Raw genomic sequence first — 12,623 nt, 5'->3', positions numbered from 1 at the left:
GTCTGAAAATAATGCACTGTTAAAATCTCTTCTGGGTCTCCCTGAAGTAAAACATTTGACCCCCCAAGATTGAGACCTGGCTAACTGAACCAACATGTGGAAAGACTAAGGTACAAACTTTTGGAGTGGTGATTATGACTACAAAATAGCTACATTTCAGTGGAGTCAACTTATATACATGGTAAAATGATAAACAAGTTATAAGAAAAGAAGACATCAGTATCTTTATTCAGTCATAATAATGGTATGTTCCTTTTTCATCATATTAATTAAAGTACTGCACTTTAAAAAAAATTAACCATGAGAGGCAGCAAATCAAATGCATGCTTAGTAACCAAACAACAGGACCTTTTGTTGCTTAAGGATTTAACATTTGAGGAATTTAGTTGAGGATCATAAGATATCAAATAATTTTCATTCTCCTTAAATTGATGTCAAGGCAAATAAAAACCCAACACATTAAAAACCTTTTTTTTCTACTCTCCCAGTTGAAAGCCTACAGTGAAACTCTTAGTTTTGGGTGTGCCACCAATAGCATCTCATTTCCATCAAAGTGAAAAAGAAAGAACCAAATCACACATTCATGGAGGTTTTCATGTTGAGTCAATCAAACAGTGCCTGGGCCCTCAGGCTAGGTGTAAAAGCTGTTTATTTTGTGCCAGAGTGTTTTATCCCGCACTGAAACATTCTTCTTTTCAAAGTGTTTGCCTTCTCCCTGTCCAGACAAGCACAGCTAGGCACGGCTAACACAGCATGTTAAGGCAGAGTAGGGTTAAGCTTGCTCACAGTAATGTTCAAACGAGGAACAAAGTAGCACACCTCAGTGTATTAATCACTTCTTACTTTCTGTGACACTAAGTCGTCCTTCTCTTTCATTAAGGATCAGGAACCAAAAGCAAAAACAGCGGATTTGATTGGAGTCGGCCTCAGAGCCTAGTCAATGCGATGTTTTGTATTTGCAGAGTTTCATGAGAGCAATCTCCGGATTAATACGGCCCCCATAGAAATATTCAGATATGCTGCCTCTCCCACGCAGGCTTTGCTTGTTGTGGGTTTGGACAGGAAACATTCATCTTGGTGAAATTCCAATTTTTTTTCACAACCTATGGACTACTACTTTTAAAAACTTACCATTCCATTTTTAAAGGATAAAGCAAACAATGACTTTGAAATGTCTTCACACCACATTTAAAACTGCCATGTTGTTGAGATGGAAAAAATTAAAACTATGATAAATTATCCAGACTTTTACACCTGCAGAATGACATATTTCATGTATATTTCCACTGACAAACTAATAATAGATGGAAAGAAAATTCTATAAAAAAAAAATATCAGTGGTGGAGAAAGTACTCAAAAAATGTACTTAAGTAAAAGTAAAACTACCGCATTAACATTTGCACTTAAGTAAAAGTAAAAAAGTACTGGCATTTAAAAATTCTTAAGTATTGAAAGTAAAAGTACTTGCTGAATGCATTACCTAATCCCTAATACAATATCATTAAGTGAACAGATCGTATTTAATTTTAATACATTAGAAATGTGCCATTTTAATGAACAATGCCACAGATAAAGCATGTTTTTTTTGTGTTTACTCTGTAACATAGTTTAGACTTAGATATGTGATTCTATGCATCATAATTTCAGGGATGGAAACATCTTGTCTCCTGTCCTAACATAGCATGAACTTCACTTTTTTTTTTGCCACTATTGGCATTTATTTTGAAAGGAATCCAACAGAAAGGGGATGGAAAGAAGGTGGGTTGGGGAGGACATGCAACCGAGGAGCCACGTAGCAGAGTTGTAGTCAAGACCACCTACCCAAGACCAAGTAAAGACCAGCCCCCCCCCCCCCTTTACATGGCACAAAAAAATTAAGTTTTACCTTCAAAATTGCTTCTCAAATTGATCTGAAAGATCCACATTCACATCAAGCACCTAGATATTAAATACTTAGATCTGAAATAAATTTAATCAGTAAAGATATATCACTATATTGCACTTTGGTCACAGCGTTGTCCCATATGTGAGACACCTCCGTCAACACCTCCACACAATAATTCAGTGCATGAGTGACAACTTTTTTTTCATCGCAGATGCAACATGTGTCTCTGATGCTAGCTTTGCTAGCATCACGTCCACAGAGCTTACCTTTCTTTAAGCTTTCCTTCCAAGTGACGCTAAAAGATGGACGAAGTCCCACCGTCTGTGAAAGCGAAGCGCTACTGATTTTACATGTCGCCATATCTTATGGTTTATGCAGCGCTATTATATTACTGACGATTAGACAGACATCTTCTCCCGCTCAGAGGAAACCACTGCGCATGTCTGGAGCTCCGCGTGCGAGTAAAGGTGGAGGCGATGGATGACAACAGACACTAAGTCACGTTATTGCTTGGATTTTACGGCGCCACCTTAAGACCCTGAACTTCACATTTTAACGAAAAAAAAGAGCAATGCGACTTGGATGTAACTAGTAAAGCGACAGTTTTGTAGAAATGTAGTGAAGTAGAAAGTACAGATACTTCCTGTAAAATGTAGTGGAGTAAAAGTAGAAAGTATCCATTATTAAATCTACTTAAGTAAAGTACAGATACACAAAAATTGTACTTAAGTGCAAAAGTAACGAAGTACTTGTACTTTGTACTTGTATTTCGTTACTTCCCACTACTGAAAAAGATCAAGTACAAGTGGCAGTGTCTTCAATGAACTCTCCCTTAAATGGATACAAGCAATTGTGCAGACACAAGCTGAACACTTAAGTACCCAATCAAATAATACAAAAAGTTAAAGGTCGTGCAAACAGGTGATCATATTTTATTAATGCAACCTATCTACCATGACACCAAATTCAACTTAATTTAATTCAGTTTATTTATATAGCACAAATTCACAACACATGGTGTCTCAAAGCATGTTACAAAAATGTCAGTTCAACTGAGTTATATGAACTCATTGATGATTCAAATGCATACATTCTAATATGATCCTTCTTAAACAATGCAGTCATCTTCTTTTTATTTTTTAGACTGGTTAAAAGGCTTTCTGTAAAGGGAACCCAGCAGATTTGCCAGTCATTTTGGAAACATCAAACAGTCAGAGCCATCTAAGTAAACAAAGACCTTTGCACACACCTGCCACATGTGTGCACCATCTAACATCACCATCTATGTACACACCTAAATATTTTAAGAATGTGACCTGTTTAATGTTAATCTGCAGTTTATGGGAGTCGCACCAATCTAGAAACCTAACCACGGCAGTTTTATAACTGTTGGCAAGTATTTTTTTTCCAGTGCAGCACACAGCAGGATATCCTGCTGAATAGCTAAAAGATCCAAACACCAGTTTTTAAATTTGATATTTCTTCTTGTTCTGGGGTTTCTGTGTTGCATTACACCAAACCCTGAGGTTTACATTGGCAGTCCATCAGCCTGTAAAGGATAATCATTAGATCAAGACAGATCCATGATCAAATCCAAAATATGTCTCCCACGCATTTCATTTCTCAGTGTATTTGGGTTGTTGATGTTCCGGTCCAAAGGCATTAATGAAGAAAGTATAATTAGGAAGCTGAAAAGCGATGGTAAATAAAAGTTCAAAACCCCTCTTCTATTCTTTACAGGCATGACTAATGATGCCGTAGCTCCCAAATAATCAAAACAGGTAATTTGTATGGATTCGGAAAGTCTAGCAGCTAAAGAAATTAAAATAAATCTGGTTCCCACAGAAGAAGCCTGATGTGAGGAGGTATCTCAAGAGGAAGGTCAACTGAGAAAAAACTGAAAATGTTTGAACGAATACCTTACAGAAGACAGCTACTCTGTTGGGTATACAAACTAATTTTCACCTGCCTTGTTTTTTGTTTTTTTGTTTTTTATTTTAAGAAAAAATATGCATCAACACATGCATGGTCCTTTTTAACTTTTTCTTATCTACTGTAAGATAGATGTTATCTGTATTCCGTGAGCAGGTGAAGCTGAAGTCAAGAAAGTGAAGTTTATTTGTATAGCTTATTTCAGCAAGAAGGCAGTTCAAAGTGCTTCACATAAAAAAAAACATTACAGAAACCAATTATGAAACAAGCAATAAACATCACATTTGTCAAATGTCATCATCAAAATTATCAAGCAAAGGCACATAACATATATTAATCAATGTTGCAGTTATTAATCAAAGGAAACTCTAAACAGGTGGGTTTTTAGCTTTGACTTAGAGGAAATCAGGGATATTGTATAAGTTAAATTATGTAAATTAAAGTTACATACTGTAATTTTAACAACTGCTTACATTTTTCTTACTCTGATCATCTCTCCCATCTTCTCCTCTCTTTCCTTTTACTGAACCATAATAGACACACTGCCTATTGCAGTCCATCAACACAATAACAATCATTACTGAATTCTGTGGTCCATATTTGCCTTTTCTCTTGGTTACTAATCCTCCAAACAGATCAGGGTATTTATCATTATGTTTGGCCAGCATTGAAAATTTGTAAAACACAATGAAATATCTGGGTTGAATCCATTAGAACCAGAACCTAGAGCAGGGGTGGGTAATCCTGGTCCTCGAGGGCTGGTGTCCTGCAACTTTTAGATGTCTCTCTGGTCCAACACACTTGAATCCAACAGCTCAGTCAGCTCTAAGTGCAGTTAGAGCGTGACTTGTCAGTGGAAAAGTATCTCTAGGCTACTCATATAAGCATAACTTAACCTTACAGCCTAAGTTAAAGGTCAAACTGAAAGGTTGTGATAAATCCAGTCATTTGTCATTCAACAGTCTTTTGCTCATAAAACACAGAACATTAAAACCAAAGGCATTCCCAGTCCTTGAGTTCTAAAGTCTCTTCACCATGCTGAGGTTCTGCAGAACCTAGCCAATTCTTGATGCTTTTTTGGTAAGTATCGAAAACACATGTATGAGAATATTTAAGTAAACAACCAATTAAAATAAATTTTTTAATTAAACATTTTATTGCTACTTGCAACAACTGAATGTCGAGTCTCAATTTCACTTTCAACTTTGATGTGTGACTGAATTAGTTGGACTGTATTAAATCCAGCTAACTACTAATACATTTAAACTTTAAATATTCACTCAAAGTATTTAATGTAAGTCAAGATAGAAGCATACCAACAAATAAACTCATGTTTTAACTCATTGCCAACTCATTGCCAATCCCAATCTGTCAACAGATTGACAGGTTGTCAATCTGTTGCTGTGCTTTTATCCTTATTTGACACCCTTCAGTGCTGCATAGTTGGTTTTTTCCACAGAACTTTTTTCGACTGTTACATAATACCCTTCCAGGCAGTCACTATGATTAGTTGGTACAGGTAACATTAACCAAAATAATACAGTTTATCAAATATGTAAATCTGTATGTACATTTGTAATATGGCAGATTATCATATATACTTAAGTAAACATATTTTGCAAGCACAATGTAAACAGTCCCTTTATGCACCGTCAGACAAATTCAGAGCAACATTAAGCATGCACTATTGTGGCAAATCATTTCTGTGCACTGTGCACAGAGCTAAGATATTTCCGTTCTGGTAATTTCCTATTGCTCACATGGACACAAAAACAAAATCCATACAAATTGTATATGCTAAACTGACTGAGGAGGATAAAAATTAAACTAAAGACTGGGGTGTACATGTTCTTTTTTAAAATATCTGGCTTTGAGAGACTGCTGCTTTTTCATATTATGCTTATTAGATAGTTTGAAAATGTATACAGAAAAAAAGAACAATAACAGGACAAAACTTATACAGCACAGATACAGAAAACAAAAAACAGGAGGCATGTACATAAAAGACAGCTGCTTTTTTATTTTAAATATTACATTGAATATAGTTTCAAATTTTGGTGTAATTGTTTTTCAGGTTAGCTTAGAAAGTGAACTTTTATTGTTGCAACTCAATTTTCTAAGCTTCAGAAGAGTGATTATTGATGAGCCAGTATGAAAATTTGGACCAATATTGATAGTCAATATTAATCGTGCCAATACTAATTATGCCAGCATACGGTGATATACATTTCTCAATACTTTTGACACAATGTGAAATCAACCAAACTGCCTTACTGCTTCTCTGTTTCAGTTAAAACACCCCATAATTCTGCATCAATATCACTATCACATGACTGAACAAATACTTGATTTGTTCAGTCCACTGGGATTGGCAATTGAGATTTTAAAGAAAATCCCAATGCATACCATTGATATTCAAAGCTTGGTTAATTCAGATGAACTGAAAAGAGTCCAAAGTAATTTTGATACCAGACAAATGGTACTCTTGAGCGGTGGACTGATGTTTGTGTGCTTTACATTCTTTGACTTTTTGCCTAGCCCTCAGTTGGACTTCTATAAAGAAGCACATGGGACTCTCTTTGTTTCAGACAAAAGTTAAAAGAATACATTTTTTTAACTCTGGTCCAACTTCCTGTCTTGCCCACACAGTTTAGAGACATAGGATGAACCCAGGAAAAGTGTATCTTGATCCACAAAAATTTTATTATTTAACTTTGCTTATCCCTGTACCCAGTTCTAAACCCCTGTGCTGAAAAAAAGGTAGACTATTCTGGCTTCTCTCTTTTATGTTGAGTATAATGATTTATCCCACCTGAATCCATTTGTAGCAAAAGTGAAACAAAAGTCAGACAAGTTGTTTCTCATGCAGTCAGAGAGGTATAGTTTATGGTGACTTTGTTAATCTAATTTCTTCATGTCACTCCTGGGTTTACCTTTTTTTTGAACACTTAAATGAGGAAAAACATTTTAAATTGAAATATGAGAGTCAGTTTTTCTCTTAAATGACTTCTTGTAGTCTATCAATCTTAATTTACCAGGGTTCAAAATAAAAAACAAACAAAGATTTGAAAGGAAATACATCTGCATTAATTAAACTATATTCCATACTTCATAAGAACAAATCTTAATGGAATAGAAACAGAATAGAAGCACATTAACTGTTAGGCCTCATTAGCTAAAGTGACAGCAAATATTGACTAAAGACCACTTAGATGGAAATCTATTATGCAGAAGTAAAAGAACAAAAAACAGAACATTCTCCCAGATTTCTTCAGCATCAGTTGAATCTGATTTTTTTTTTGTTCTGATACCGATACTACCTGATGATGCACATCTTGTAAAATGTTTATGTTGACCATATATCAGTTTATGACGTTGGAACATCATAAACTAAACGTATTATGAACGGTATTTTGCTTGTGTCTCTGTCAAGGGACACAAAATGCAAAAATGCAGCTGAAAAAAATACTGTCTTTTACTTTTTGTATTGGTTATTTTTTTCCCAGCCTAACTTCATGATTTGTTAAATAATTTGTATTTGGGTAACCTTGTATATTATAGCATAATGTTAAACTTTGGTTGGAGACAGAAAATAAGTGACCATGAACACAAAGGAGTTCAAGGCCTTCAGATCCAGTTGTCCATACGTGTTAGTTCAGAAATCTACCAGNATCAGAAATACTGCTATATTAAACTTTATTTTAAAACTGGGTCAACCAGTTTTAAAATAAAACTCCATATTAGATTTATAGAAACTAATGTTTCCAAACTGATGCTGTCCGTTGTACCTTTCCTACAGTTCAAAGTCCTTTAAATGAGATGCTGGAGAGAGACTGACAATGGTTTTGGAGCATGGAGTAGTGCCCAACCGTGGCCCTGCTCAGTTGGGGCACAGTTGAGGCCCCAACTGACATTGGTTAAAGGAACAATATCACACTCTTTTTTTCACTTTTTCAAACTGTGGAATTTCTACTTATAGGGCTAATTCATATTTTTGGAAGGGAGTTTCAAGGAAATTTTCATCAGTTACCTTATCTATAGTGAAAATAAGTCTTATCATCATGTGCGTGTGGGAAAACTTACCATGTTAGAAGCAAATGGCTAATTGAGACATACCATGTGTCAAAGTGCTTCATCGGTTGGTTTGATCTATGCAGGACAGGAACACACATGGGCGTAAATCCCGAGGGATTCGAAGGGCAGTGGGTGTCCAGACCCCCCCAATCTTGGAAAATTCTCGACTTGTCTCCCCCAAAAGTCATGAAGGAAACCCTTGTATTTAAACATTATCAATATAAAAAGGCAAAAGAAACAAAGAACGAAATAAATCCGCTTTCCATCTAAGAAAAAATTAAGAATGTAATGGTTCAGTCCAAAGTGTAAGAGGAGCAACAGCAGTGCTGAACGACACAGGTTCCATCAGAGCTGCTGAGGTGAGGAGTTAGTTGTTGCTGTGACTCTGTAGCAAAAAAACAAACCATCCAGTATGTAAATACTTAAAGCAAAAGACATGTAACACATTTTATTTGATTTCACTGCTCACTGCTAGGAGGAAACACATCGACAAAAATTAGACCGCAGTTTATTTCATAGGCTGAATCATTATAAACTGCATTGTTATGCTTTAAATCAAAACTAGCAAAACTGGCTACATTGCTTTTATAGACTTAGCTATTTTTTGTTAAAGGTAGCAAATATCTAAATTATATTTAACCCTTTAACTCTTACATTAATAATAAGAAATTGAAATAGGCAGGAGGGGCTGAGCCTCTTGTTAGCACTAGCCAACAGCTTGGTGAAAGGAGAGCCGAGGGGCTATTGCAGAGCAGCTGACAGTAAAAAAAGAAAATAGGCCTTTATTTCTTACTGTCTTCAATGAGGAGCCTTTAAAACCACACGATAAAATCTGAATATTTTTCCATAAAAACCCTGGGGCCTCATGCATAAAGAATGCGTGCGCACAAAAAATGTGCGGCGCCATATTTTTCGCACAAGTCGACATATATAAAAATTAACTTTGAGTCAAAGTTTGCGCACACTTTTTCGCTGGCGTGAAAATGTGTGGCAACCACGCAAACTTTTTCTTTGGACAATATCAAACTACAAAGCCTCAAAACTCACCTAAATACACTGAAGTCTGACTACATTCAATGTTATTTAGACCAAGGAGTACCAAACCCATTGTTTTTCATGATTTTAATATTTTAATTGTTTGAACATAAACGATGAAACCGCATTTATCCTCAGACAATAAGCTAACACACACACAAAATAAAGAAAATAAAAATAAAAGCGCATGAAATGCATCTGCAGGGTAATTTCATTCTCTCAAAAAGAAGAAAACAGGGTTGGATCAGCAGATTAACCCAAACCTGCTGATTAAAAATAACCAACAGGTTTGATTATTTTTAAGGTGATCAAGGTGTGTATGCAATCACACGTATAAAAATAGGTGCGTAAAGGTGAGCCGCGTAATTATGAATTGTTTTGGCTGTGATAGAGAACATCGCTAATGGAAGGATTTAGAGGGAGCGATTGATCAGAGATCATATTGATCTGCTGGGAAATATTGAAGATGGTTTATGAGTGTTTAGATTAAGTCAGACTGATCATCCTGGATTTCTGAGCAAAACATAAAGAAGGAGCTGTGCGGTACCGGTACCGGTCCAGCTGCAGTCATCCTTCAGTCGAGCCATGCTCGTTTTGTGAATGCGCCTTATTAATTCTGTAAATGTACAACTCATGCACATGATTCTGCTATTTAGAATANGATCCAGTTGTCCATACGTGTTAGTTCAGAAATCTACCAGATGTATGGTTTTCTACTGTCACTGAACCTCTCCTTGAGGCTGTTTTTGTTCTGTAATTACACTTCTCCACATCAGATGACATATTTAGACTCTGTAGCACATGGACCTATTTAGAAGCATAGGATATGTTTTGGTAATCATAGATTTAGTTTTGCCTTGTCTGAGGACAAGACTCAAGCTTTGTGCAGGACGTACAACACTAATTTGAAAGTGATCCAGTCCATTAGTTGTGATGAATAGCTGGGCAATCTTAGAAGTCACAGCTTTCCTTTCTGAGTTGAGGCTTGTCTTCACAATGTGTAGCCTTGGGTGATAAGAAAGTCATACTGCATCAGTCTGTAGATCTCAGAACCCCATTAAATGACTCAAACTGTTCACTGTCGCTGCTTGAAAAAGTGCAACACATGTAGACTGGGAAACATGTCGGGACAGGAGACTAAGAGAATTATACAATTTTTAGATATAGCATGTAGCACTATGTATATTTAAGTAAATTAGTTTGAAAGTTTCATAGCTGCTTTTACACTCTTTTAGATGTTTGCAATTAGCACATTGTAGTTGTTTTAGATCAGAAATACTGCTATATTAAACTTTATTTTAAAACTGGGTCAACCAGTTTTAAAATAAAACTCCATATTAGATTTATAGAAACTAATGTTTCCAAACTGATGCTGTCCGTTGTACCTTTCCTACAGTTCAAAGTCCTTTAAATGAGATGCTGGAGAGAGACTGACAATGGTTTTGGAGCATGGAGTAGTGCCCAACCGTGGCCCTGCTCAGTTGGGGCACAGTTGAGGCCCCAACTGACATTGGTTAAAGGAACAATATCACACTCTTTTTTTCACTTTTTCAAACTGTGGAATTTCTACTTATAGGGCTAATTCATATTTTTGGAAGGGAGTTTCAAGGAAATTTTCATCAGTTACCTTATCTATAGTGAAAATAAGTCTTATCATCATGTGCGTGTGGGAAAACTTACCATGTTAGAAGCAAATGGCTAATTGAGACATACCATGTGTCAAAGTGCTTCATCGGTTGGTTTGATCTATGCAGGACAGGAACACACATGGGCGTAAATCCCGAGGGATTCGAAGGGCAGTGGGTGTCCAGACCCCCCCAATCTTGGAAAATTCTCGACTTGTCTCCCCCAAAAGTCATGAAGGAAACCCTTGTATTTAAACATTATCAATATAAAAAGGCAAAAGAAACAAAGAACGAAATAAATCCGCTTTCCATCTAAGAAAAAATTAAGAATGTAATGGTTCAGTCCAAAGTGTAAGAGGAGCAACAGCAGTGCTGAACGACACAGGTTCCATCAGAGCTGCTGAGGTGAGGAGTTAGTTGTTGCTGTGACTCTGTAGCAAAAAAACAAACCATCCAGTATGTAAATACTTAAAGCAAAAGACATGTAACACATTTTATTTGATTTCACTGCTCACTGCTAGGAGGAAACACATCGACAAAAATTAGACCGCAGTTTATTTCATAGGCTGAATCATTATAAACTGCATTGTTATGCTTTAAATCAAAACTAGCAAAACTGGCTACATTGCTTTTATAGACTTAGCTATTTTTTGTTAAAGGTAGCAAATATCTAAATTATATTTAGCCCTTTAACTCTTACATTAATAATAAGAAATTGAAATAGCCAGGAGGGGCTGAGCCTCTTGTTAGCACTAGCCAACAGCTTGGTGAAAGGAGAGCCGAGGGGCTATTGCAGAGCAGCTGACAGTAAAAAAAGAAAATAGGCCTTTATTTCTTACTGTCTTCAATGAGGAGCCTTTAAAACCACACGATAAAATCTGAATATTTTTCCATAAAAACCCTGGGGCCTCATGCATAAAGAATGCGTGCGCACAAAAAATGTGCGGCGCCATATTTTTCGCACAAGTCGACATATATAAAAATGTGTGGCAACCACGCAAACTTTTTCTTTGGACAATATCAAACTATAAAGCCTCAAAACTCACCTAAATACACTGAAGTCTGACTACATTCAATGTTATTTAGACCAAGAAGCACCAAACCCATTGTTTTTCATTATTTTAATATTTTAATTGTTTGAACATAAACGATGAAACTGAACCGCATTTATCCTCAGACAATAAGCTAACACACACACAAAATAAAGAAAATAAAAATAAAAGCGCATGAAATGCATCTGCAGGGTAATTTCATTCTCACAAAAAGAAGAAAACAGGGTTGGATCAGCAGATTAACCCAAACCTGCTGATTAAAAATAACGAACAGGTTTGATTATTTTTAAGGTGATCAAGGTGTGTATCCAATCACACGTATATAAATAGCTGCGTAAAGGTGAGCTGCGTAATTATGAATTGTTTTGGCTGTGATGGAGAACATCGCTAATGGAAGGATTCAGAGGGAGCGATTGATCAGAGATCATATTGATCTGCTGGGAAATATTGAAGATGGTTTATGAGTGTTTAGATTAAGCCAGACTGATCATCCTGGATTTCTGAGCAAAACATAAAGAAGGAGCCGTGCGGTACCGGTACCGGTCCAGCTGCAGTCATCCTTCAGTCGAGCCATGCTCGTTTTGTGAATGCGCCTTATTAATTCTGTAAATGTACAACTCATGCACATGATTCTGCTATTTAGAATAAACATCCACATTCCCTTCGCAAAGGACTCTCTGACACGCTGTCTTTAAATCCCGGCTGGACGCTACTGTTCAAACAGGTATTTGCACGATCTTAATTTAGATTTGTTTTGTTTTTGTTTTTTTAAATGTATTTTTATTTTTGTGAGGTGACAGTATATGCCCTCAAAACACCTTTTAAATAACGTATATAATTATTATTATTATAAATACTTATACTGCTTCAAGCAAGGACGTTGCTTATTGCTTCACGTGATGGTAGACTTCCAGGTATTTATACTAATTTACAGTGTTGTGGTACTCGAAGTTGGTCTTGGTCTCGAGACCGGTTTTAAGACCATTTTTTGATGGTCTCGGTCTCGTCTCGGACTCGACC

General features: G+C 36.2%; 1 long non-coding RNA gene across 1 annotated transcript in view; it reads right to left on the bottom strand.

Annotated features, from left to right (window-relative positions):
- Positions 1 to 11,204: 11,204 nt before the first annotated feature.
- LOC107837917 (uncharacterized) overlaps positions 11,205 to 12,623 on the bottom strand; it is a 2,347-nt gene continuing 928 nt past the window's right edge. Inside the window, exon 2 of the long non-coding RNA XR_001663966.1 lies at positions 11,205 to 11,452. This is a non-coding gene — a long non-coding RNA (uncharacterized LOC107837917). The remainder of the gene's footprint in view (positions 11,453 to 12,623) is intronic.

Source organism: Poecilia formosa, unplaced genomic scaffold (assembly GCF_000485575.1).
Source record: "Poecilia formosa unplaced genomic scaffold, Poecilia_formosa-5.1.2 Scaffold189, whole genome shotgun sequence".
NCBI lineage: Eukaryota > Metazoa > Chordata > Actinopteri > Cyprinodontiformes > Poeciliidae > Poecilia > Poecilia formosa.
This window is presented reverse-complemented; position numbering and strand designations above follow the sequence as displayed.